This window comes from Scyliorhinus torazame, chromosome 3 (genome assembly GCF_047496885.1).
Source record: "Scyliorhinus torazame isolate Kashiwa2021f chromosome 3, sScyTor2.1, whole genome shotgun sequence".
NCBI lineage: Eukaryota > Metazoa > Chordata > Chondrichthyes > Carcharhiniformes > Scyliorhinidae > Scyliorhinus > Scyliorhinus torazame.
The window spans coordinates 287,823,299-287,849,653 of NC_092709.1; the positions used below are offsets into that span (position 1 = coordinate 287,823,299).

At 47.9% G+C, this 26,355-nt stretch overlaps 1 protein-coding gene across 3 annotated transcripts in view; it reads right to left on the bottom strand.

The window, feature by feature from the left end:
• The window catches only part of wdr7 (WD repeat domain 7), a 1,110,115-nt gene that overhangs the window by 1,080,213 nt on the left and 3,547 nt on the right, over nt 1-26,355 (bottom strand). The gene's annotated exons all lie outside the window — the stretch shown is intronic.

Consider the following 26,355-nt stretch of genomic DNA (forward strand, 5'->3'; position numbering starts at 1 on the left):
ATATCCGCCTCATCCTCCACCTGTTCTTGTTCTTTTCCAACCATCTGATCAAAAATCGTTTCTGATAATTAAACTTCAACTTCACTCTTTGATTTCTCCTCGTCTTAACCTGTGACTTCGCGACCTTGTCACTACACAATCCGGAAAAATCCCAGGATATTCGTCCTTCAACACTTCAGTTGTCTGATTTTCCACTGGCTTATCAACCACAGTAGCTATCACTCCCACCTGCGATCCAGCTATATCATTACCCAAGATAAACTGTATTCCTGGACAATATAGTTTCTCTATTACTCCTATTACCACTTCACCACTCTTCACTGGACTTTCCAACCTTACCTTATGTAATGGAACACTACTCCTCTCACCCTGAATTCCACATATTAGCACCTTTTCTGGCAATATTCTTCCCAAACTACATAACTCCTCATCTCTTATCATTAAAGATTGACTAGCTCACGTATCTCTTACAATTGTGACTTCTTTACCTGCTCCTTCTGGTACACGAGTCAACTTTACCCACACAAGTAAATTTTTTAAAAAGAGATCTGGCACCTTCTGATCAATCACCTCTTGATCAGACTGTACAATCTTTTGCACCTCCTTCGCTTCACTTGGGCTTTCCTTTACCACTTTAACAAACCCCACTGTCTTATCTTGTTTTACCTCATCAGCCTTTCCCGTGCTTTTCTTCAACCACCAACACTGACTTTACATGGCCTAGTTTATTACAGTGAAAACATTTGATACTTTTCATTTCTATTCCATCCTCCTGGATTTCTTTTTTAATCTGAGGTACACTCTCCTTATTATCTCCCATCAGATCTCCTTTACCTCTACTAGAGTATTTCTCTTTTCCCCAGTTTCTATCCATCACAGGCTGAAACTGATGTCGGAAACCAAGCTTTGATTTATGAAATAATTCATAATCATCTGCCATTTCAGCTGCTAACCTCACAGTTTTAACCCTCTGCTCTTCCACATGAGTTCTCACTACATCAGGAATTGAATTTTTAAACTCCTCCAAAAGTATAATTTCTGAGAGCTTCATACGTTTGGTCTATTTTCAAAGCCCTTATCCACCTATCAAAATTACTCTGTTTGAGCCTTTCAAACTCCATGTATGTTTGACCAAATTATTTCCTTAAATTTCTAAGCCTTTGTCTGTAGGCCTCAGGCACTAGTTCATATGCACCCAAGATGGATTTTTTCACCTCGTCATACGTCCCAGATACATCCTCAAGTAGTGATGCAAACACTTCACTTGCCCTACCTACCAGCTTTGTTTGAATCGGTAATATCCACATGTCCGGTGGCTATTTCATTTGTTTAGCCACCTTCTCAAATGAAATGAAAAAGGCTTCTACCTCTTTCTCATCAAACCTTGGCAATGCTTGGACATATTGAAATAGATCCTGAAAGAGCCATTAGCAACAACACACTCCCTACTTAAACTGATATACCTGAAAAGCAACCACAAATATGCTCACCCATCACTGACTTTAAATTCACTAAGCCAATCCAATCACGAAAGATAGACTTTAATCCCTCGAGCCACTAATTTATTACAGGCCAGGGTTTTGAGAACCCCAAAGTGTTCACCTGACCCACAATTTTTAATAGATTTTGGTTATGGGGAGCACAAGGGCCCACTCTACAGGTGTGATGCAATAGAGATCTAAAGTTCTTTGAAAACAAAACAATTTTTATTCTATGAATCCAGTTAACATTTAATCCAGTTAACAGGGGCTGGTTTAGCACACACTGCTAAATAGCTGGTTTTTAAAGCAGTCCAAGGCAGGCCAGCAGCACGGTTCGATTCCCGTACCAGCCTCCCCGAACAGGCGCCGGAATGTGGCGACTAGGGGCTTTTCACAGTAACTTCATTGAAGCCTACTTGTGACAATAAGCGATTTTCATTTTATAAACACACAGTAAACATCTTGGCAACTATCAACTCAAATATTTCCTCCAAAGAATACAGTACTCTAAGTAATCCTTAATCTTTCCTAGCAATCTCCATAAGACAAATACCCTTTTTAACAAAGACAGCAGATTTAAATTATCTACTGAGAGCAGTTATCACATTTAAATTAGTAAGCGATTTGAAGACATTCTTTTCATAGAATTTACAATGCAGGAGGCCGCCATTTGGCCCATCGAGTCTGCACCAGCTCTTGTAAAGAGCACCCTACCAAAGCCCACACCCCCACCCTATCCCCATAACCCAGTAACCCCACCCAACACTAAATGCAATTTTGGACACGAAGGGCAATTTAGCATGGCCAATCCACCTAACCTGCACATCTTTGGACTGTGGGAGGAAACCGGAGCACCCGGAGGAAACCCCCACACACACGGAGAGAACGTGCAGACTCCGCACAGACAGTGACCCAAGCCGGGAATCGAACCTGGGACCCTGGAGTGTGAAGCAATTGTGCTAACCACTATGCTACCGTGCTGCCTCTCATGCAGTTTGGCTGGATGCAGCTCCAACTCTGAAAAGTAAACTTGACGAATGTGATATAAAATAGTTACTTTAGAGATACTAGTTAATGTAATGTAGAAATAAGCCACTTTGATTCTGGCAGTTAGGGACAAAGGGGTTTGAGACCGCATGGAAAAAGCAGGAAGAGGTGTGTCTATGAGAGTGATGCTGCATTGATAGGGGCCAGAGAAAGGGATTGGAAGTGAGCCAATCAGAATAGATCGAACAGGTCAGGAGGGACATAGGCTGACCTATGTCCGCCGAGTATGTGAAACTTGATACCATTTGAATTGATTTGCAGAGATCCCTTTGTTTCTTTGTTCATTCGCTTTCTGGGATATAGGAAACTGGATGTCTCTTATATTTCTATGAAATGAATTAAGCTTGCAAGCTAAATAAATAACTTCTTTTTACGTGCGAATCCATCTCAACTTTTATTGAGGCCAGACTGACAGAGAAAGAAATTTGGGGATCAACAAACTAAACACACACTGTAGCTGCCAGCTCAAAAACGAAAGAAAAAGCAGACAGACAGCCCAGCTCCACTCACACTCTGACATCACTGCAGCTATTTGATAAACACCCATTTCCTTAAAGGTACTCTCACATGACAAAAGACTCATCATAACTTCCTTGTTTTTGTACTCTATGCCACTATGTATAAATTTGCTCAATATGATTGTCAAGGCTACAGAAGGAGACCAAGCAAAATTATTCACTTGGCACTTCCAGCTAAAAATGCTTCAGAATATTTATCTGTGTCCAGTATACTCAGTTGCTTCCTAATGACCTTAAACTAAAGCACAAGTTATCAATTTTAAACTGAATTGGCAATGTGCAACACATACCCAGTACCCAGATTTGTTTCAACGATGTAGTTTAAAATCAATAATCAAATTGTTTCTCAATAACATATCACTCACAACATGCAAATACTTTATGCTACAAAAGAATCTGCAATTTGAAATGTACAGCACTAGCTCTCCATTTAGAATAAGCCAACTTTCATTTTATAAGATCCCAAATATGGGCGGCACAGTGGTTAGCACTGCTGCCTCACAGCACCAGGGATCCGGGTTCAATTTCAGCCTCGGGTGACTGTGGAGTTTGCACTTTCTCCCAGTGTCTGCTGGGTTTTCTCCGGGTAATCCAGTTTTCTCCCACAGTCCAAAGATGCGCAGGTTAGATGGATTGGCTGTGCTAAATTGTATCCAAAAGGTGAGATGGGGTTACGGAGATCGGGTGGGGGCGGGGGCTTAAGTAGGGTGCTCGTTCCAAGGGCCAGTGCAGACTTGATGGGCCGAATGGCTTCCTTCTGCACTGCAAATTTTACGATTTTATGAAATGGAGTCAACTTATTTTGTTTTTGACTCATCACCATAGTCAGCTGATCTTTTCTGGGTCATAACTAGCAGTTAGATGCTGTGAATCCGTATGTATAGGTTTGTCCGAGATGAGCCAAGAGGGGCCAAACATCCTATGTTTGTGCAAAAGGAATTACTGTCAGTATCACTGCACTGGTCTAATTAGGAACTGCAGAACCAGTAGTCTCCTGGTGAGGATGCTGCCAAGAACTGGAATTGACAGCTCTGCACCACCATCAACAGGAACACAACAGGACTACACACAATTGATAAAAGTCCCAAGCTCATACATAAAAATACCTAATCAAGGCGAGAGAAATCTTGTCCATGCAAAAATAATACACAAAACCGAAATGTAATATAATTTCTTCTAAAGCTATACAAGCACAGCCAGGAATTACCACAACAAACTTTGAGATCACAGCATGGTCACATCACAGGAGGCTGTCATCCAGCTTGTGCAAGAGATGGTCCCAATCTCCTTTTAAAAAAATATTTAGGTGGTACCCAATTGCTGCTGAAAAATACAATTGCATCTGCCTCCTTCACACACTCAGGCAGTCCATTTCAGATCCTAGCCACTCACTACATAACAAATGTTCACTCACGTCACCTTTGCCTTCGCCAATCACCTCAAATCTGTTTTCTGGTTCTCCACCCTTCCACCAAAGGGAACAGTTGATTTCTATCAGCTCATGCCTACACCTTCTTGATTTTAAGGACATCAAATCACGTTTCAATCTTCTCTCAGGAGAACAATCCCAGTGTCTCCAATCTATCCTCGTCATTGAAGCCCTCATCCTGGAACAATTTTCGTAAATGTTCTCTGCACCTCTTTTAATGCCTTCATATCATGCCTAAGGTTTGCTGCCCAGAATTGACACAATCCTGCAGTTGACACCAAGCCACTGTTTTATAAAAGTTCTTCACAACATGCCTGTTTTTGTACTCTATGCCTCAATTTATAACACCTAAATATTACGCCCTTTAACTTTAACCTCTTCAGAACATCAAAAGGCAAAAGGGAGGAGGAACTTATCACTCTCACTAGATTAAAGGGCACTGGGAAATCTAACAGGACTAAAGACTGACATGTCCCCCAGACCTGATGGCTTGCATCCTCGGGTATTAAATATCTGCAGAGATTGTGGTTGCATTGGTTATACTCTTCCAAAATTCCCTAGATTCTGGAAAGATCCATGCGGATCAGAAAACTGCAAATCTAACATTTCTCTTTGAGAGGGAGAAAGTCAGAAACTGTAGGCCAATTAGCTTAACATCGGTCACTGACAAAAAGTTAGAAACAATTACATAGCTTTAACGAGGACATTTCGGAAATAATAATACAATCAGGCAGGCTCAACATGGTTTTGTGAAAAGGAAATTGTGCTTGATAAATTGAGCTTTTTGAGGGTGTAACAACAATGGTGCAGAAAGGGGAACCAGTAATTAAAGTGGAGATGGATTTCTAAAAAACATTTGATAAGGTGACACAAAGGGCCCTAGAAAAGAGCTCATTGTGTTGGGGTGAAGTATAGGATAAATGGGTCGATCTCAGGTTGGCAAACTGTAACTAGTGGAGTGCCACAGGGATCAGTGCTGAAGCTTAAACTATTTACAAATTATGTTAATGACTTGGATGACTGTATTGTTGCCAGATTTGCTGACAATACAAAGACAGGCAGGAGAACAGTGAAGCAGATACAGGGGGATGCAAAGGGACACAGGTAGATTAAATGATTGGGCAAAATTTGGTCGGAAGAGTATAATGTGGGAAAATGTGAAGTTGTCCACATTGTCACAAAGAATAGAAAAGTAGAATGTTAATCAAATAGAGAGAGAGTGTAGAATGCTGCAATAGAGGCATCTCGGCATCCTCTTACATGAATCACAAAACGGAGGCATCCAAGTAGAGCAAATGGAGTGTTGCCCTGTATTGTTAGGGGGTGGAGTAGAAATGTCAGGATGTCTTGTTACAACAGCACAAGGTATTGGGTAGATCACACCTAGAGTACAATGTACAATTGTACTATTTTCATCTCCTTACTTAAGAGACCAACTTGGAGGCAGTTCAGAGAAGATCCACTAGGCTGATTCCCAGGATGAGAAGATTGCCTGAGAGGAACGACTGAGCAGCTTGAGCCTATATTCATTGGAGTTCTAATTGAAACAGGTTTTGAAGAGACTTGACAAGGTAGATGCTGATAGGATGCTTCCCCTTGTGAGGGAATCTGAAACTAGAGGACAGTCTGAAAGAAAATTCACCCATTTGAGACGTACATGAGGAATTTATTCTCAGAGGACTGGTAATCTTAGGAATTTTCTCCCCCTGCGAGCAGTCGAGGCTGCGTAATTGAATATATTCAAGGCAGAGTGACAGATTTTTTCAGGGAGTCAAGGGGTTGGGGTCAGAGCTGAGGGGTGCGGGGGGTGCAGGCAGAAAAGTGCTGTTCAGGTCACAATCAGCTCAGCCATGAATGTCAGAGCAGGCTCCAGGGGATGAATGGCCTGCTACTCCTATTTCTTCAGATCTTATGAACTTTTGCAACTTGCCCTGCCACCTTTAATTATTTGTGGACATAGAAAATAGGAATACACCATTCAGCCCTTCGAGCCTGCTTCACCATTCATTGTGATCATGGCTGATCATCCAATTGTTCCCGCTTTCCCCAACACCCCCATATCCTTTGATATCATTTGCCCCAAGCGTTATATCTGATTGTATGTTTTCAAGAACCTTCCTGTGGTAGAGAATTCCACAAGGTCACCACTCTGCATGAAGAAATGCTTCCTTATCTCAGTCCTAAAAGATTTACTTGGTACCTTAGACCATGACCCCTGTTCTGGACACCTCCACCACCTGGATCATCCTCCTTGCATCTACCCTGTCTAGTCCTGTGTGCAATTTATAGGTTTCAATGAGATCCACCCTCATTCTTCTGAACTCCAGTGAAAATAATCCGAACCAACTCAATCTCTCCTCATATGTCAGTCCCTCCATCCTAGGAATCTTTTCACTCCCCAGGTAGCAAAACCATCCTTCCTCAGATAAGGAGACTAAAGCGGCACACAATCTTCCAGGTGTGGCCTCACCAAGGCCCTGTATAATTGCAGCTAAACATCCCTGCTCTTGTACTCGAATCCTCTCGCTATGAAGGCCAACATACCATTTGCCTTCTTTACTGTCTGCTGCACCTGCATGCTTACCTTCAGCAACCGGTGTACGAGAACACCTAGGTCTCATTTCACATTTCCCTCTCCCAATCAATATTTTTTTTGATAATAATCTGCCTTCCTGTTTTTGCTACCAAATGGATAACCTCACATTTATCCACATTATACTGCATCTGGCAAGCATTTGCCCACTCGCAGCTTGGCTAAATCACACTGGAGCATCTCTGCATCCACCTCAAAGCTCCCCCTCCCCCCAGCTTTGTGTCATCTACCCCCAGGTCTGTCAGTTCCTGCACCCACTTAGGAATTGTATCTTACATTGCCTCTCCTCATTCTTCCCACCAAAATTCACCACTTCACATTTTTCTGCATTAAATTTCATATGCCACGAGTCCAACCATTTCATCAGCCTGTGTTTAGCACAGTGGGCTAAACATCTGGCTTGTAATGCAGAACAATGCCAGCAGCACGGGTTCAATTCCCATACCGGCCTCCCCGAACAGGCGCCGGAATGAGGCGACTAGGGGCTTTTCACAGTAACTTCATTGAAGCCTACTTGTGACAATAAGCGATTATTATTATATTGTCAAAAAATTCAATTCAGTTTACTAAAGTTTCCTTTAACAAAACTGTTGTTGGCTTTCCTTAATTCCTGGAACTGCCTCCCTAAAGCACAGTGAATGGACCTACATCTCACAGACTGCAGTAATTCAATGTAGCAGCTTATCACCACCTTCTCAAGGGCAATTAGGGATGGGCAATAAATGCTGACCACCGGCATCAACATCCCAGGAAAGAATAAAAAGTTACTCAGACAGATCCATTCTCAGCCGACTGAAATTGGCTCGCTTCCACTTAATTATGGTTTTTTTTTACTATTGATTGTTCCTAGTCTTTCTCCACAGTATCTGACAATCATTATTAAATATGATTACTATTCCTGAAACGTTCCCCTCCTGTCAGTTAAGCTATCTGGCCCATCTCATTGCCAGAACCAGATTCAGCTATACCTCCCTTCCTCATTATTTGCAATTGTAAGTGGTGTCCAACTTGACCGAATTATGACGCCAACACATATTCAGCAATTCCTGAGCTATCTGATCAACATTTATTAAGTACTAGTTACCCCGGCCCACCTGTCCTTTCCTCCTCACCTCTGCCATAATATTTTACAAGTTACCCTGACCCACCTGTCGTTTCCTCCTCACCTCGGCCAACAATGAGATATTGGAAGCATAAAAAATAAATGGCAGGGCAGCACGGTGGCGCAGTGGTTAGCACTGCTGCCTCAAGGCGCCGAGGACCCAGGTTCGATTCCAGCCCCGGGTCACTGTCCGTGTGGAGTTTCCACATTCCCCCCATGTCTACGTGGACCCCACAACCCAAAGATGTGCAGGGTAGGTGGATTGGCCACACTAAATTGCCCCTTAATTGGCAAAAAAAAAAAAAAAATGGTCACTCTAAATTTATTTTAAAAATTTTTAAAAATTAATGGCATCGTTATGTTGATAGCATGATGCTTTACAAGAAATTTGTTGTTGCTTTCCGATCTCAATGCGCATTGGGAATAAGGGACCTGTACCTAACCTCCAACGTCAATCCTCTGACTGGGCTGTAAAAGGTTCCACAAGATAACCAAGATGATTCTATTTTCTGATGACACCTAAATTCCAAGTGTTCAAGTAAGAGGAAAAATTATATAAACTAGCGCTGAACTCCCTGGAATTTTGACAGTTAGTGGCGATTAGATTGAAGTTTTCAAATATCTTAAGAGGAAGAGACAGGTTTGATAAAGAGAAACTCCTAGCAGAAATGCAAGTCTTTGTTTTCTTTTCCTTATGTTGTTGTTGAATACATCGTATTGAGAGCAACTTGATCAATTGCAACACTTTTAAAAATGTATCTCATAGAATTTACAGTGCAGGAGGCCATTCGGCCCATCGAGTCTGCACCGGCTCTTGGAAAGAGCACCCTACCCAAGGTCAACACCTCCACCCTATCCCCATAACCCAGTAATCCCACCCAACACTAAGGGCAATTTTGGACACTAAGGGCAATTTATCATAGCCAATCCACCTAACCTGCACATCTTTGGACTGAGAGGGGAAACCGGAGCGCCCGGAGGAAACCCACGCACACACGGGGAGGACGTGCAGACTCCGCACAGACAGTGACCCAAGCCGGAGGTGAACCTGGAGCTGTGAAGCAATTGTGCTATCCACAATGCTACCGTGCTGCCCCCATCTGCATGGATAAAGATTGAAACTGTGTAAGTAATATGCTTTCTCTGGTACTTTAGTTCAAAATGTGGTCCCATAAAATATTGTAGATCAAGCAAAAGCTGGAAGCTCAAAATATGAATTGAGTACAAACATCAAAAAGGCAGAAATAATGGTCCCAGAAAGAATATATTAGAAAAATTAGAGTAACGGTTGAAGTGGATGGTGTTACACTGGAACATGGAGGTAAGTTTGTCGACTTAGAACAAATGATAACATCAGATGGTTGTTGCAATACCAAAGTCAGAAAAAGATAAGAGATAACCAGAAATAATTTTGCGAAGATGAAGGATGTGTTAACTACAAAACATCATAAGATGCTACATTCACTTTTTATGTCTCAGAAACCTGCACAATAGGGAAAGAATAGAGGCCTTTGAAATATGAGTGCTAAGACGGATGCTAAAAATTTAATGTACAGGTTGTACGTCAAATAATGTGCTTGAAGTTGCAAGAGCAGAAAGTAAAAGTGGCACCCAGAAAAGAAAATGTCAGTATTGCAGCCATTTGATCAGAGCTGAAAAACTAAAGATCTCTCCTACATGGCAAAGTAGAGGGCAGCAGACCGAGGCGTAGTGGATGCAGTGGCATAATGGTATTGTCACTGGATTAGTAATCCAGAGGCCTAGAGTACTCTGGGGTCTCAGGTTCAAATCCCGCCACTGCAGATGGTGAGATTTGAATTCAATAAAAACCTGGAATTAAAAGTCTCATGATGACCATTGTCGATTGTCATAAAAACCCATCAGGTTCACTAATGTCCTTTAGGGAAGGAAATCTACCATCCTTACCTGGTCTGGCCTTCATGTGACTCCAGACTCTCAGAAATGTGGTTGACTCTTAACTGTCCCTCAAGGGCAATTAGGATGGTCAATAAATGCTGGCACAGTCTGCGAGGCCCACGTCCCATAATAATAATCTTTATTAGTGTCACAAGTCGGCTTACATTACTACTTCAATGAAGTTACTGTGACAATCCCCTACTCGCCACACTTCGGCGCCTGTCCGGGTACACCGAGGAAGAATTCAAAATGTACAATTCACCTAACAAGCACGTCTTTCAGGACTTGTGGGAGGAAACCAGAGCATCCGGAGGAAACCCATGCAGACAAGGAGAGAACATGCAGACGCTGCACAGACAGTGACCCAAGGCAGGAATCGAACCCGGGTCCCTGGCATTGTGAAGCAACAGTACTGTCAGATTTCACAGAGCAGCTGCAGACAAGCTATAATGGATGTAAAATTGCATGACAGAGAATCTCCTGGTAGGAGGACCTACAAGCAGGACATGACAGCACAATAATAGGTATGTTATCATAGATGTGTTGAGAAAGTGACGTTAGCTCTTATATCCAGCCTCCTCCTCCTCCTGCATCACCCGATATGTTGCCGAGATCCTTCCCTCTCCAAACAACACCCCCAACAGCACCCCGTCCTGGACCTCGCTTGGCGGCAGCCATGGGAACTCCACCACCTGCCGCCGAACAAACGCCCTTACCTGCATATATCTGAAGGTGTTCCCCGGGGGGAGACCAAACTTCTCCTCCAGCTCCCCCAGGCTCGCGAACTTCCCGTCCACAAACAGGTCCCCCATCCTTCTAATACCTACCCTGTGCCAGCTCAGAAACCCTCCGTCCATCCTCCCCGGGACAAACCGGTGGTTCCCCCGAATCATGGACCGCACCGAGGGCCCCACCTCCCCCTGTGACATCTCCATTGCCCCCAAATTTTGAGGGTAGCCGCCACCACCGGGCTCATGGTGTACCTCATTGGAGGAAGCGGCAGCGGCGCCGTCACCAGCGCCTCCAGGCTCGTGCCCATACAGGACGCCATCTCCAGCCTCTTCCATGCCGCCTCATCCCCCTCCATCGCCACATTGGCGGTCCAATAATACCCACAGAGGTTAGGCAGCACCAACGCCCCCCTATCCCTGCACCGCTCCAGGAACACCCTTCTCACCCTCGGGGTCTTCCGCGCCCACATAAACCCCATAACGCTCTTGTTAACCCGCCTGAAGGCCTTAGGGATCAGGATGGGGAGGCATTGGAACAGGAACAAAAACCTCGGGAGCACCGTCATTTTAACTGACTGCAGCCTACCCGCCAGGGAAAGTGGCAGCACATCCCACCTCTTAAACTCCTCCTCCATCTGCTCCACCAGCCTCGTGAAGTTGAGCTTATGTAAGGCCCCCCAGCTCCTAGCCACCTGGACCCCCAGGTACCTGAAACTCCTCTCCGCCCTCTTTATTGGGAGCTTACCAATCCCCCTCTCCTGGTCCCCCGGGTGCACGACAAACAACTCGCTCTTCCTCATATTAAGCTTGTACCCGGGGAAATCCCCAAACTCCCCAAGGATCCTCATCACCTCCGGCATTCCCCCCACCGGGTCCGCCACATATAGCAGCAAATCATCCGCATAGAGCGACACCCGATCTTCCTCCCCACCCCGCACCAGCCCCCTCCAGTTCCTCGACACCATGGCCAGGGGTTCAATCGCCAGTGCAAAGAGCAGGGGGGACAGGGGACACCCCTGCCTCATCCGCCCGTGTAGTCGGAAATACTCTGACCTCCTTCTGTTCGTGGCCACACTCGCCACCAGGGCCTCATACAGCAGCCTCACCCACCTGATGAACCCCTCCCCGAACCCAAACCTTTTCAACATCTCCCACAGGTACCCCCACTCCACCCAATCAAAGGCCTTCTCCGCATCCATCGGCGTCACTATCTCCACCTTCCCTTCCATCGCCGGCATCATTAAAACATTCAAGAGCCTCCGTACATTGGTATTCAACTGCCTCCCTTTCACGAACCCTGTCTGATCCTGCGGCACACAATCCTCTATCCTCATGGCCAAAATCTTTGCCAGCAACTTTGCGTCTACATTTAAGAGTGAGATCGGCCTGAATGACCCACACCGTAGGGTATCCTTGTCCCGCTTCAGGATCAGGGAAATCAGCGCTCTAGACATCGTCGGGGGCAGTGCCCCCTTTCCCTTGTCTTGTTAAAGGTCCTTACCAACAGCGGGCCCAGCAGGTCCGCATACTTCTTGTAAAATTCAACTGGGAACACATCCGGCCCCGGTGCCTACCCCGCCTGCATGTTCCCTATCCCTTTGACCAACTCCTCCAACCCAACCGGCGCACCCAACCCCGCCACCTGCCCCTCCTCCACCCTCGGAAACCTCAGCCGATCCAGGAAGCGACCCATCCCTCCCTCTTCCAGTGGGGGCTCAGACCGGTACAGTTCCTCGTAGAGGTCCCTGAAGACCCCATTGATACCCACTGCACTTTGCTCCGTGTTCCCTCCTCCATCCCCAACTCCCCCGATCTCCCTAGCTGCCTCTCGCTGCCGAAGCTGGTGCGCCAGCATACGGCTCGCCTCGTCTCCGTATTCATATACCGCCCCCTGTACCTTCCTCCACTGCGCCTCCGCCTTCCTGGTGGTCAACAAATCGAACTCAGCCTGGAGGCTACGCCGCTCCCTAAGCAATCCCTCCTCCGGGGCCTCCGCGTACCTCCTATCCACCCTCACAATCTCCCCGCCAACCTCTCCCTCTCTCCTCTCCCCCTTCTCCTTGTGTGCCCTAATGGAGATCAGCTCTCCTCTGACCACCGCCTTCAGCGCCTCCCAGTCCACCCCTACTTGCACCTCCCCATTGTCATTAGCCTCCAGGTACCTCTCTATACACTTCCGGACCCGCCCGCTCACCTCCTCATCCGCCAGCAACCCCACCTCTAGGCGCCACAGCGGGCGCTGGTCCCTCTCCTCCCCCAACACGAGGTCCACCCAGTGCGGAGCATGATCAGAAATGGCTATCGCCGAGTACACCGTATCCTCCACCCTCGGAATCAGCGCCCTGCTCATGACAATAAAGTCAATCCGGTAGTAGCCCTTGTGAACATGGGAGAAGAATGAAAATTCCCTGGCCCCCGGCCCCGCAAACCTCCATGGATCCACCCCTCCCATCTGGTCCATGAACCCCCTCAGCACCTTGGCCGCCGCCGGCCTCCTACCCGTCCTAGACCTAGAGCGATCCAATGTCGGATCCAGCACCGTGTTGAAATCTCTCCCCATTATCAGGCCCTCTGTCTCCAGGTCCGGAATCCGGCCCAGCATACGCCACATGAACCCCGCATCATCCCAATTCGGGGCATGTACATTGACCAACACTACCCGCTCCCCTGCAGCTTGCCACTTACCATCACATACCTACCGCCATTGTCTGCCACAATGCTCAACGCCTCGAACGACACACTCTTCCCCACCAAGCTCGCCAGCCCCCCGATTATTTGCATCCAAACCCGAATGAAACACCTGCCCTACCCACCCCTTTCTCAACCTTACTTGATCCGCCACCCTCAGGTGCGTCTCCTGAAGCATGGCCACATCCGCCTACAGCCCCTTCAGATGCGCAAACACCCGGGCCCGCTTGACGGCCCATTCAGTCCCCTTACATTCCAGGGTATCAGACGGATCAGGGGGTTATTCACCCCTCTCCCCCGCTGACTAACCATATCCCTTCCTAGGCCAGCCAGGTGCCTGCGCCCACCGCACGGCCCGTTACCCACAGTTGCAGACCCCCGCCCCGACCTCTTCTACCAACTCCAGCTCTCCCTTAGCCATTCCAGCAGCAACCCGGTCCCTCTCTTTCCCCCCCCCCCACCACCACCCCCACCCCAGGTCCACCAGCGGGATCTCATCCATTCCACTCCCAGCGCAGGAGAAAATGCCCGTGCATCCCAGCTCCGGCCCCGCCCCTTCAGCCCTTAACGTGGGGTGGGAAAAAGCCCGCGCTTTCCACTCGCCCAGCCCGGCCTCCTCCAGCACAGCACCCGTTCCAGGCCCGGTCCTACTACCCCCAACTCAGGCCTCTCTTTCTCTTTCCCCCCCGCGGGGCCCCATCTCCCCTACCGACCATCAACCCCCCCCAAGCAGTTTACCTACCCACCCCCACGAGCCCGCCCGGCGGACCTAATTAAAACAATGCCCAATCAACCCCAAAAAAACAAAGAACCCCCCCCCCTTGAAACTCAACCCAACAATCCCCAACCATCCCTCCACCGCGACCCCTCATCCCTGACCCTTAGTCTCTGTCCAGTCTTTCGGCCTGAACAAAGGCCCACGCCTCCTCCGGCGACTCGAAACAGTATTTCAAGATCAGGACAGCAGTTTATAATGTCCTGTTGTAAACCATGTTTACCTGGTCCTCCTGTAATTGGTAGTGGAGAGACCAGGTAGGTCAAAGAAGTAAATAATACTGGCTGCAATGCAGGCACCAAAGAAATGGGATTCCTGAATGTTGAATTTTCTTTCTAAATTTTAGAACAGCATTCAGTTGACTTACCATACAGGTAGCTTTCAAGAGAAATTTCTACCAAACCCACTATTATTCTGAGAAGCAAAATTTAGAGCTTATTGCAATAGGAGAAATATTAGTCTCAAAAAGGTGAACAATTATTCACCAAGCAGCAGGATTGGGATGCAAACTAACTCAAAAATGCAACTATCATCCAGATGATTTGCAGGTGGCATCAACAAACACTGCCTGAAATTCCCAAGACATGAAATTTAAAAGAAATAAAGACACTTGATGAACCTCTCTTGGGATCTTTTGCATGCAGCTACATTTGGGGTCTTCATCAGAAAGGCGACACTGCCAGCAAATCTTTTGAATCCAGATATTCAGAAACCAGACTTACACTAGAAGGTGCGCTTCGGAACTCTCTCAGAAGTCCAAATGCACTGACTCAGTTGGAATTGCCCAGGAAGTCTGAAATTACAATGGGTAATTCCCCTGCTTCCTGGAGCTCTCAGTTAAGAGTCAAAGACTTTTTCTACAGTTCCAACTTAATTACCTGGATCGTTATCTAGAAAATGAGACACAAAAAATCTTCATCCAACTCCAGGCTAACTACAGAACTGACCCCCCACCCCCTCCCCACCACCACTGAGCCTCACCCCCCCACAAGATGAATCACCCTTAACCCCTCCAATTCCCCAACTCGAGCTCACCATCTGACTCCACTGACCAGACCGGACTAGCCCTGACTGCCCAACACAGCCTGACACAACCCCACCACCTGCCAACCATTTCCAACTCCTCCCTGACCAACCAATTCCAACCCCTGACCACCCAATCCCACCACTTGACTGGCCCCCAACAAGTCCCACAACCCACCTGACCTGACACCCCCTCCTCACCTGATCTGACTGGTCTGTAATCTGACAACCTATCCCAACCCCCTACACCCTGACATATCCATTCACCCACCTGCCTCCTTACCCATCTCACACACAAGCCACCCTATTACCCCCACCATCAACAATTTTACTTTCACTCAGTAGTTTTTCAAAGAAGCTTTGAAACATTTAATCTTATTTACCAGAATAAGACAGCTGATGCTGCAAAGAGGCATGGCTGTCCTCCCTGACACTCCAGTGCTACGGTGAAACAATGAAACTCTCTGGGGATTGAATGCCCTGCACTTCTGGAGAAACCGGGATCAGAAATCCCAACTAGAAATGCAGAGCTCAAGCATGGCAGAAGAAAGTAGTATTGGCAAACTGATGATGATTGCTACTGCCAGGAAGATTTGGGCCATTATTTCTGTGGTTGATAGACTCTTACACAAGAACCCAATGGGAAAGGGGCCATATCTGAACAGCAAATGAGGAAAGGAACATGCAAAACAAAATTACTAAAAGGAAGAGAGAGACAGTGAATTGGAGATAAATACAAAACCAAGGGAGAAATTGAGGCATGACAGGACAATAAAAAGGTGACAATTGGAAACTAAAAAAGCAGACTTGTTTGAGGAAGATACGATGTCTTGAGTGCACATGAGCTTTGAAAGGCCTTTGACCAGGTACCTTAGAGAAGATTAAGGGGTATGGAATTAGGAAGTTACCAGCAATTTGAAGAGAATGGAGGAAACAGAGTTTGAGTCAAGGGTAGTGACACACATAAGTTGGAAGAGTGCTGTAGTACTTCAAAGGTTTTGGGACTGAGTTCATTGTTTATCTTATGGATTTGGATATAGGACTACCGGGAATGGTATCACGTTATAATTTATATTTATATAGCTTCTTTAAATGGAAGAAAACTCCAAGATGCTTCACAGTGACATTATAAAACAAAATATGACACCTGATACGGATGCCTGGTCAGCTCTCAACAGTGGCTAATACACTGGACCAGATGCCATATGCTTTTTTAAGTTTAACATAGTGCGGGAAGATGTATTTGTTCCAGGAGTGATAATAAAAGACATATTGGTTACTTTACAACAAGCTTTGTTAAAACAAAACAAATGAAAACAATATTTAAACTTTTACTTCTAAACACTAATAGATGGAGTTTCATAACCTTAACACACTAGTTCCTAGTAAACATCACTTAAAATAACCAAGTCACTCTTTTTTTTTTTTAAATCAACATTTTATTGAGGTATCTTTGGTATAGTGACAACAACAAAATAAACAATATACATGAAACCATAAACAGAGTGCAAAAGCCATTTACCTCTCGTACAGGTCCCACCCTTATTGACCCACTACTCTAATTTAAATTCCCCCCCCCCCCCCCCCCCCCGTCTGCTGACAATTAATTTCCCGCAAAGAAGTCGACACATGGTTGCCACCTCCAGGTGAACCGTAACAGTGACCCTCTCAAGGTGAACTTGATTTTCTCCAAACAGAGAAAGCTAACCATGTCCGATAGTCAGGTCTCCGACTTCAGGGCTTTGAGTCCCTCCATGCTAATAGTATCCGTCTCCGGGCTATCAGGGAAGCAAAGGCCAGAACGTCTGCCCCTTTCTCCTCCTTCCCGACACCCCGAAAATCGCCACCTCTGGACTCAGCGCCACCCTTGTTTTTAACACCGTGGACATGACGTCCGCAAACCCCAAACAAAATCCCCTAAGCTTTGGACATGTCCAAAACATGTGGACATGGTTCGCCAGTACTCCCGCACATTTTGCGCACCTGTCCTCCACCCCAAAGAAGCTGCTCATCCGGGCCACTGTCATGTGAGCCCGGTGAACAACCTTAAATTGTATCAGGCTGAGCCTGGCACATGTTGCAGATGCGTTGACTCTACTCAACGAGTCTGCCAATAGACCATCCTCTATCTCACCTCGGATTGGATTTGTTTATTGTCACGTGTACCGAGGTACAGTGAAAAGTATTTTTCTGCGAGCAGCTCAACATATCATTAAGTACATGGGAAGAAAAGGGAAGAAAAGAAAATACATAATAGGGCAACACAAGGTATACAATGTAACTACATAAGCACCGGCTTCGGATGAAGCATACAGGGTGTAGTGTTAATGAGGTCAGTCCATAAGAGGGTCATTTAAGAGTCTGGTAACAGCGGGGAAGAAGCTGTTTTTGAGTCTGTTCGTGCATGTTCTCAGACTTCTGTATCTCCTGTCCGATGGAAGAAGTTGGAAGAGTGAGTAAGCTGGGTGGGAGGGGTCTTTGATTCCGCTGCCTGCTTTCCCCAGGCAGCGGGATGTGTAGATGTCGTCAATGGATGGGAGGCAGGTTTGTGTGATGGACTGGACGGTGTTCACGACTCTCTGAAGTTTCTTGCGGTCCTGGGCCGAGCAGTTGCCTACCAGGCTGTGATGCAGCCCGATAGGGTGCTTTCTATGGTGCATCTGTAAAAGTTGGTAAGGGTTAATGTGGACATGCCATATTTCCTTTGTTTCCTGAGGAAGTTGAGGCGCTGTTGTGCTTTCTTGGTGGCAGCGTCGACGTGAGTGGACCAGGACAGATCTTTGGAGATGTACACCCCTAGGAATTTGAAACTGCTACCTATCTCCACCTCGGCCCCGTTCATGCTGACAGGGCTGGTACAGTACTTTGCTTCCTGAAGTCAATGACCAGCTCTTTAGTTTTGCTGGCATTGAGGGAGAGATGGTTGCCGCTGCACCACTCCACTAGGTTCTCTATCTCCCTCCCGTATTCTGACTCGTCGTTATTCAAGAACCTCCCAGCTCCTCCTCCCACTTGCGCTTCAGCTCCTCGGTCTGCGTCTCCTCCGACCCCATAAGCTCCTTATAAATGTACGAGACGCTCCCTTCTCCTACCCACCCTCTGGAAACTACCCCGCCCTGAATCCCCCTTAGCGGTAGGAGCGGGAAGGTTGACACCTGTTTACGAAGTCCCGCACCTGCAGATACCTGAATTTGTTTCCCCTCGCCAACCCAAACTTTTTCTCCAACGCCCTCATACTCGGAAAGTTCCCCTCTATGAACATATCCCCTATCCTCTCAACCCCCGCTCCCAGCCATAACCGGAACCTCCCGTCCATACTCCCCGGGGCAAACCGGTGATTATCACAGATTGGGGCCCAAACTGATGCTCACACTGCTCCCACATGCCTCCTCCGCTGGCCCCAAACCCTCAGGGCCGCCACCACCACTGGACTGGTGGAGTACCGTGCCGGCAGGAACTGCAGAGGCGCAGTTACCAACACCCCCAAACTGGTGCCCTTACATGAAGCCGCCTCCATACGCATCCATGCCGACCCTTCCCCTACCACCCACTTCCTGATCATTGCGATATTAGCTGCCCAGTAATAATTGCTAAAATTTGGCAGCGCCAGCCGGCCCTCTCCCCGACTCCGCTCAAGCATTACCTTCCTTGCTCGCGAGGTCTTGCTCGCCCAGACGAAGCCTGTGATCACTGTTGACCCGTTTAAAAAAGGACCGTAGATTAAAGATGGGGAGACACTGAAATACAAATAGGAATCTCGGGAGAACCGTCATCTTCACCGTTTGCACCCTCCCAGGCAGAGACAACAGAAGCGCTTCCCATCTCCGAAAATCGTCCTTCATTTGGTCCACCAGCCGGGCCAGATTCAATTTATGCAGCCGGTCCCATTCCCGCGTCACTTGGATGCCTAGGTACCTATAGCTTCCCTTTACTAACCTAAATGGCAGCTCTCCCAGTCGCCTTTCCTGGATCACAAACAACTCACTCTTTCCCATATTAAGAAAACCGGCCAAATTCCCCTGGAGTATTCATGATTTCTTCCATCCCCTCTATCGGGTCCGAAACGTACAGAAGCAGGTAATCCGCAGAGAGCAAAATCCTGTGCTCCACTCCCCCAGACCAGTCCTCTCCAGCCCATCGAGGCTCTCGAGCAATTGCCAACGGCTCTATAGCCGGCGCAAACAACAGTGGGGAGAGGGGGCATCCCAGTCTCGTCCCCAATGCAGTCTAAAATAGTCCGATGTTGTCCTATTCGTCCGTACACTTGCCACAGGAGCCTGATACAGTAACCTGACCCAGTCAATAAGCCCCGCCCAAATCCGAACCGTCCCAGGATCTCCCACAGATAGTCCCATTCTACCCGATCAAAAGTCTTTCCTGCATCCATTGCGATCATTACCTCCACCTCCGTACCTTCCGGGGGCATCATGATCACATTTAACACCAACACCATTGGCCTCCAACTGCCTGCCCTTAAACCCAGTCTGGTCCTCCCCAATAACGTCTGGAACACAATCCTCAATGCTGGAGGACAAGATTTTGGCCAGCAACTTGGCTTCTACATTCAACAGGGAGATCGGCCTGTAGGACACAGACAGCTCCGGGTTCTTATCCCCCTTCAGAATCAGCGAAATCGTTGCCTGTGACATCGTCGGGGGCAACACCCCTCTTTCCCTTGCCTCATTGAACATCCTCAACAACAACGGCCCCAATATCCCCAAAAACGTTTTATAAAACTCCACTGGGTACCCGTCCGGACCCGGGGTCTTACCCGCCTGCATGCCCTTCAAGCCCTCCACTATCTCCTCCAGTCCGATTGGGACCCCCAGCCCTTCTACCCGCTCCCCGTCCAGCTTTGGGAAATTCAGCCCCTACAGGAAGTGCCTCATCCCCTCCGGCCCATAGGGGGTTCCGACCTGTGCAGCCTGCTGTAGAAATCCCTAAACGCCTTATTCAACCCTACTGAATCACCAACCAGGTTCCCATCTCCGTCCTTTACTTTCCCTATCTCCCTGGCTGCCTCCCACTTTCTAAGCTGCTGTGCAAGCATTCTGCTGGCCTTCTGTCCATGTTCATAGATCGTCCCCCTCGCCTTTCTCAGCTGCGCCATCGCCCTCCGTGTTCAGCAAGCTAAACTCCACCTGTAACCTCCGCCGTTCCCTTAAAAGCCCTGCCTCTGGGGTCTCCGCATACCTCCTATCAATCTGTAGTAACTCCTTTACCAGTCGGTCCGTCTCTGCCCTGTCCACCTTCTCCCTATGGGACTGTATCGAGATCAGCTCCCCTCTGACCATCGCCTTCAGTGCTTCCCACACCACCGCTGCTGAAATTTCCCCCATGTCATTGACCTGCAGGTAGCTCGGAATACATTTCCTCAGCCGCTCGCACACCCCTTCATCCGCCAAACGTCCCACGTCCAACCTCGAGTGCGGGCGCAGGTTACTGTCTTTACTAACCTGCAGGTCAACCCAGTGTGGAGCATGGTCTGAGATTGTAATCGCCGAGTACCCCGGGTCCACCACCCCAACCAGCAAGGCCCTGCTCAAAATAAAGAAATCAATCCGGGAATACATTTTATGCACGTGTGAGAAGGAGAACTCCTTCACCCTCAGCTGCCCAAATCTCCATGGATCTCCCCTCCCAACCCCCCCCCCCCTCATCTGCTCCATGAACCCCCTTTGCCATTGCTGGCACCCTGACCATTTCGAGCTTGACCGGTCCAAGCCAGGGTCCATAACTGTGTTGAAGTCCCCTCCCATGATCAACCTATGCGAGTCCAGGTCCGGTATCTTCCCCAGCATCCTCTTTATAAACTCCACATCATCCTAATTTGGCGCATACACATTCACTAATGCCACCTGCACCCCCTCTAGCTTCCCACTGACATAATGTACCGACCTCCCACGTCCGAGACTATTCTACCCGCCTCAAACACCACCCGCTTATTGATCAGGATCGCGACCCCCCCTTGTCTTTGAATCTAGTCCCGAGTGAAAGACCGCGCCTCCACCGGTCCATCCCCAGGCAGCCCCCGCACCCAACCTCCTCTCTGTCCCTCAGCCCAAGTCCCTCCCTCATCAGCAGAACATTCACACCCCCCTCCTGCACCCCCCCCCCAGTAACAACACCCTGTAACCCAACCCCTTTACTAAACCAAACATATGCACACCCCCCACTGCGCTTCTGAGAGCTAGCTCGCCCAGCTAGCTTGGTGGCCCTCATCCCCGGCGCCAGATAGTCTTCCACCTATTGTTCCCTCCCCCCCCCCGCGCTCATACAAACAAATTCCAACATCAAACAATCCCCACACAATTGCCCAATAGAAAAACATCAAGATCAAAACAAGCACACCTCCAACCCCAACAGTGCAAATGAAATCCTTAACTCACTCAGCTCTACCGCTGGTTCCAAATCAATGCAAACGGCATCACAAACATCTTCAATGAAACGCAAAACGAGAAACTTTTTACAAAAACAGAGAAACAAAAAGAAAAATCAAAAACATGAACGTTACAGCCAAGTTCAAAAGTTCTCAATCCATCACCAGCCCTTTCTTTTTCGCAAAGTCCAATGCGTCCTCAGGCAACTCGTAGTAGAAGTGCTGATCCTCATGCGTAACCCAAAGACGGGCTGGGTATAACAGATCAAACTTCACCTTTTTCTTAAAAAAGATCGGCCTGATCTGGTTGAAGCCTGCTCTCCTCCTGGCCACCTCTACACTCAGGTCCCGGTAAACCCGCAGGCTGCTATTGTCCCATTTACAGCTCCGTGTCTGCTTGGCCCACTGTACAATGCGCTCCATATCCGAGAACCTGTGGAATCTCACCACCATTGCCCTCGGGGGGGGGGGGGGTCTCCCATTCACGGCTTCTTCACGAGTGCTCTGTGAGCCCTATCCACCTTCAAGGGCCGGGAGAATGTCCGATCCCCCAGCAGCTTCACAAACATGTCTGCAGTGTATGCCCCAGCGTCCATTCCTTCGGATACCTCCGGGAGCCCGGCGATTCTTAGGTTCTGCTGGCGGGACCTATTCTCTAGGTCCTCCACCTTCTCCAGGTGCCTTTTCTGCTGGTCTCTCAGCATCCCCACTTCCAACTCCACCGCAGTCTGATGTTCCTCCTGCTCAGCCAGCGCCTTCTCCACCTTCTGGATCGCCCGATCCTGGGCGTCCAATCTATGCTCCAACCACTCAATCGACTCTTTTATCGGGTCGAAGCAGTCCCGATTCTGCATAGCAAAGCCTTCCTGAATGACTTGCATCAGCTGCTCCATAAACTGCTGAGTCGACAAGCCAGAGGTCCGAACCTTCGCCATGCTGTCTTCTGTTGCAGCTACAGCCCAAGCCTTCTCTATCTTTTTGTTTCTGCCCTTACGAACACTTCTAGTCCTTCTCACCATACACCGAAGTGGGAATTCAGTAAACAATTGCCGTTTACAATTCAACTCCAGTAGAAAAAGGGGGGAAAGGTCCAAAAGTCCGACCAGAGCGGGAGCCACCAAATGTGCGACTTACTCCTTCATAGACGCCACCGGAAATAACCACGTCACTCTCGTAGAACATACAGTGCAGAAGGAGGCCATACGGCCCATCGAGTCTGCACCGACCCACTTAAGCCCTCACTTCCATCCTATCCCCATAACCCTATCCTCCTAACCTTTTTGGACAGCAAGGGCAATTTAGTATTCCAACCCACCTAACCTGCACGTCTTTGGGCTGTGGGAGCAAACCGGAGCATCCGGAGGAAACCCACGCAGACACGGGGAGAACGTAGACTTCGCACAGACTGTGACCCAGCGGGGAATCAAACCCGGGACCCTGGTGCTGTGAAGCCACAGTGCTATCCACTTGTGCTACCGTTCTCATGCCGTTTGTGCAGCGAGGCCAAGGCAATACTTGCATTTGCGAATCAATTTTCCTTGTTAGGGACATTTGTTCAGAATCTTTTTCGAAAGCCTGCTTTGGTGGCAACTTTCATGTCCTCGCTCTTCGATTTCCACAGCCTTCCGAATCCTGCAACTGTTCGGAACAGCGTTCTTTCTCTTTAATTTCCACCCAGCCCTTCACAAAAAGTTCGTCTCGGGTTTCCAGACTTGAACCTATCATGGTTATCTTGGCTGATTGCCCACTCCGGTTTATATAGAACAGAGCCATGTTTTTGACATGCAACTAACCTTCCATTGACGGACAAATACGTCATCAGACTCTGTGATGGGCTAATGGCTGGTCAAATTATTATTTGAGTGGCTGTAAATTGAGAGAGGTGGATACTCAGCGAGACCCTGGTGTCCTCGTGCATCAGTCGGAGCAAGTAAATGCACAGAATGAGCTGGGACGGCGGGTTAATTGAGGGGAGATGCCATTTATGGTAGCAAGGGATAGATTTAGGTATTTGGGGATTCAGGTAGCGAGGGAATGGACGGCTCTCCATAAGTGAACTTAACGAAGCTGGTGGAGGATGCCAGGAAGGACCTTAAGAGGTGGGATACACTGCACTTTGGGGGGGGGGGGGGGTTCAAGTGGTGATCTTTATACCAAAGGCCTTTTTTCGGAAATTGGACACGATCATTTCAAACTTTGTAAGGTCGGGGGAGTTGCTGACGGTCGGGAGGACCCTGCTACAGAGGCAGAGACAGCGTTGCCAAACCCGTTTCATTATTATTGGGCAACAAATGTGGATAAGGTGCGGCGATGATGGGAAGGAGAAGGGGTTGAGTGGGTTAGAGGAGGAATCTTGTAAGGGGTCTAGTTTGAGGGCAATGGTGATATTGGCACCGAGTAGGTATTCAGGGACCAGTGGTGCAGTCCATGGTGAAGATATGGAATCAGTTGAGGAGGCATTTTAGGGTGGAAGGGATGTCTGTGTTAACGCTGCTGTGCAAAAATCATGGGTTTGAGCTGGGGATGGATGAATAGATGGATGGATGGATGAATAGATGGATGGATGGATGGAGTATACAGGAGGTGGAGGGAAGTCAGACTGGTCATGGTGAGGGATCTGTATTTATACAAGTGGCTAGGGGGCAGAGAGCAGATATAGATCAAGGAGAAACAGGAAGGCGAGTTCGGAGGGGAGATCAATTGGGTAGTATAGAGTGAGGCACTGCGTAGGGTAAACGGAGCCTTCTCTTGTGCAAGGATGAGCCTGACACAGTTTAAGGTGGTGCATAGGGTGGATATGACTCAGGCAAGAATGAATGGGTTCTTTCAAAGGTAGCAGATGAGTCTGAGAGGTGTGGGCCGGGGCGACACATTTTGGGGTTGCGAACAATTGGGAAGATTCTGGGCGGGGGGTATTTGCGGTCTTAGCCAGGATAGTGGAGGAGGAGATGGACCCTTTGGTGGCGATATTTGGGGTTTTAGAGAAGCCGGAGCTCACGGAGAGAAGGAAGGCTGATGTTGTGGCTTTCGCCTCTCTGATTGCACAGCGGCGACTTTTGCTGGAGTGGCAGTCGGCATTGACACCAGGGAGAGCGGCTTGGTTGGGTGACCTGCAAGACTTCCTGCCATTGGAGAAGATAAAGTATTAGTTAAGGAGCTCTACAGAGGGGTTTGAGAAAAGGTGGGGGATGTTTGTGACCGTGTTTGAGGAGATGTTTGTCACAGGATAGTGGGGGGTGAATATGGAAAACATTTGTACAGTCTGTATAGTTGATTGCTTGGAAGTATGTTTCCTGGGGTATTTTGATACATGTATGCAATAAAAATTCTTTTTTTTTTTATAAAGCGCGCAGGTATAGCAGGCAGTAAAGAAGGCAAATGGTATGTTGGCCTTCATAGCAAGCAGGTTTGAGTATAGGAATGGAGATGTTTTACTCCAATTGTAGAGGGCATTGGTGAGGCCACATCTGGAGTATTATGTGCAATTCTGGTGCCCTTATCTGAGGAAGGATGTTCTTGCTATGAAGGGAATGCAGCAAAGGTTTACCAGGCTTATTCCTGGAATGGCCAGGTCGGTTATGGGGATCAGCGGTTACGGGGAGAAGGCAGGAGAATGGGGATGAGAAAATATCAGCCTTGATTGAATGCGGAGCAGGCTCGATGGGCCGAGTGGCCTAATTCTGCTCCTATGTCTTATGGTCAGGATTATATTCATCTGAGTTTAGAAGAGTGAGAGGGGATCTCATAGAAACTTATAAAATTCTAACAGGATTCGTCAGGGTAGATTCAGGAAGAACATTCCCAATGGTGGGGGAGTCCAGAACTAGGGGTCATAGTTTGAGGATAAGGGGCAAACCTTTTAGGACTGAGGTGAGGAGAAATTTCTTCACCCAGAGTGGTGAATCTGTGGGATTCACGACCACAGAAAGTAGTTGAGGTCGAAACATTGTGTAATTTCAAGAAGGAATTAGATATAGCTCTTGGGGCTAAAGAGGCAAGAGATATGGGGTGGGGGGGGGGGGGGGGGCGAAAGGTGGGGTCAGGGTATTGAACTTGATGATCAGCCATGATCACAATGAATGGCGGAGCAGGCTCAAAGGGTTGAATGGCCTCCTCCTGCTTCTATTTTCTATGTTTCTGTGTTTCAAACAAAGTTGTCCCGAAGAACAATGGATCTCGAATGGATCATCCTGGCTGAACCGGGCATCCTATGTATTCCCCCGAACGAGTTAAGTCTGAATCGGAGAAGGAAACTCAGGCTATGGGTATATTCCTCTGACACTGCTGCTAGCAGTCTTTTCCCTCAATGTGTTTAACACCTAAATTGCCCATTACATGTTAGACATCATTTCTGGACCAAAGTTCCTAATACCTCCCTGTAATGACACACCACACTACAGAGGAAATATTAAGTCAGATAACAGAAGCTTGATGAATGAAGTAGGTTTTGAGGTTGGAAGTGAGGTGCAGGGAGGAGCATCCAGAGCTTACGCAACTCTGGCTGTTAAACTGTAACTAGCGGGGTGCCACAGGGGTCAGTCCTCGGACCTCAACTATTTACAATTTATATAAATGATCTGCAAGCACGGACAGAGTATAATATCGCAAAATTTGCGGATGATACTAAAACAGGTGGCGAAGCAGGCAGTGAAAAGGAAATAAAGATTTTCAG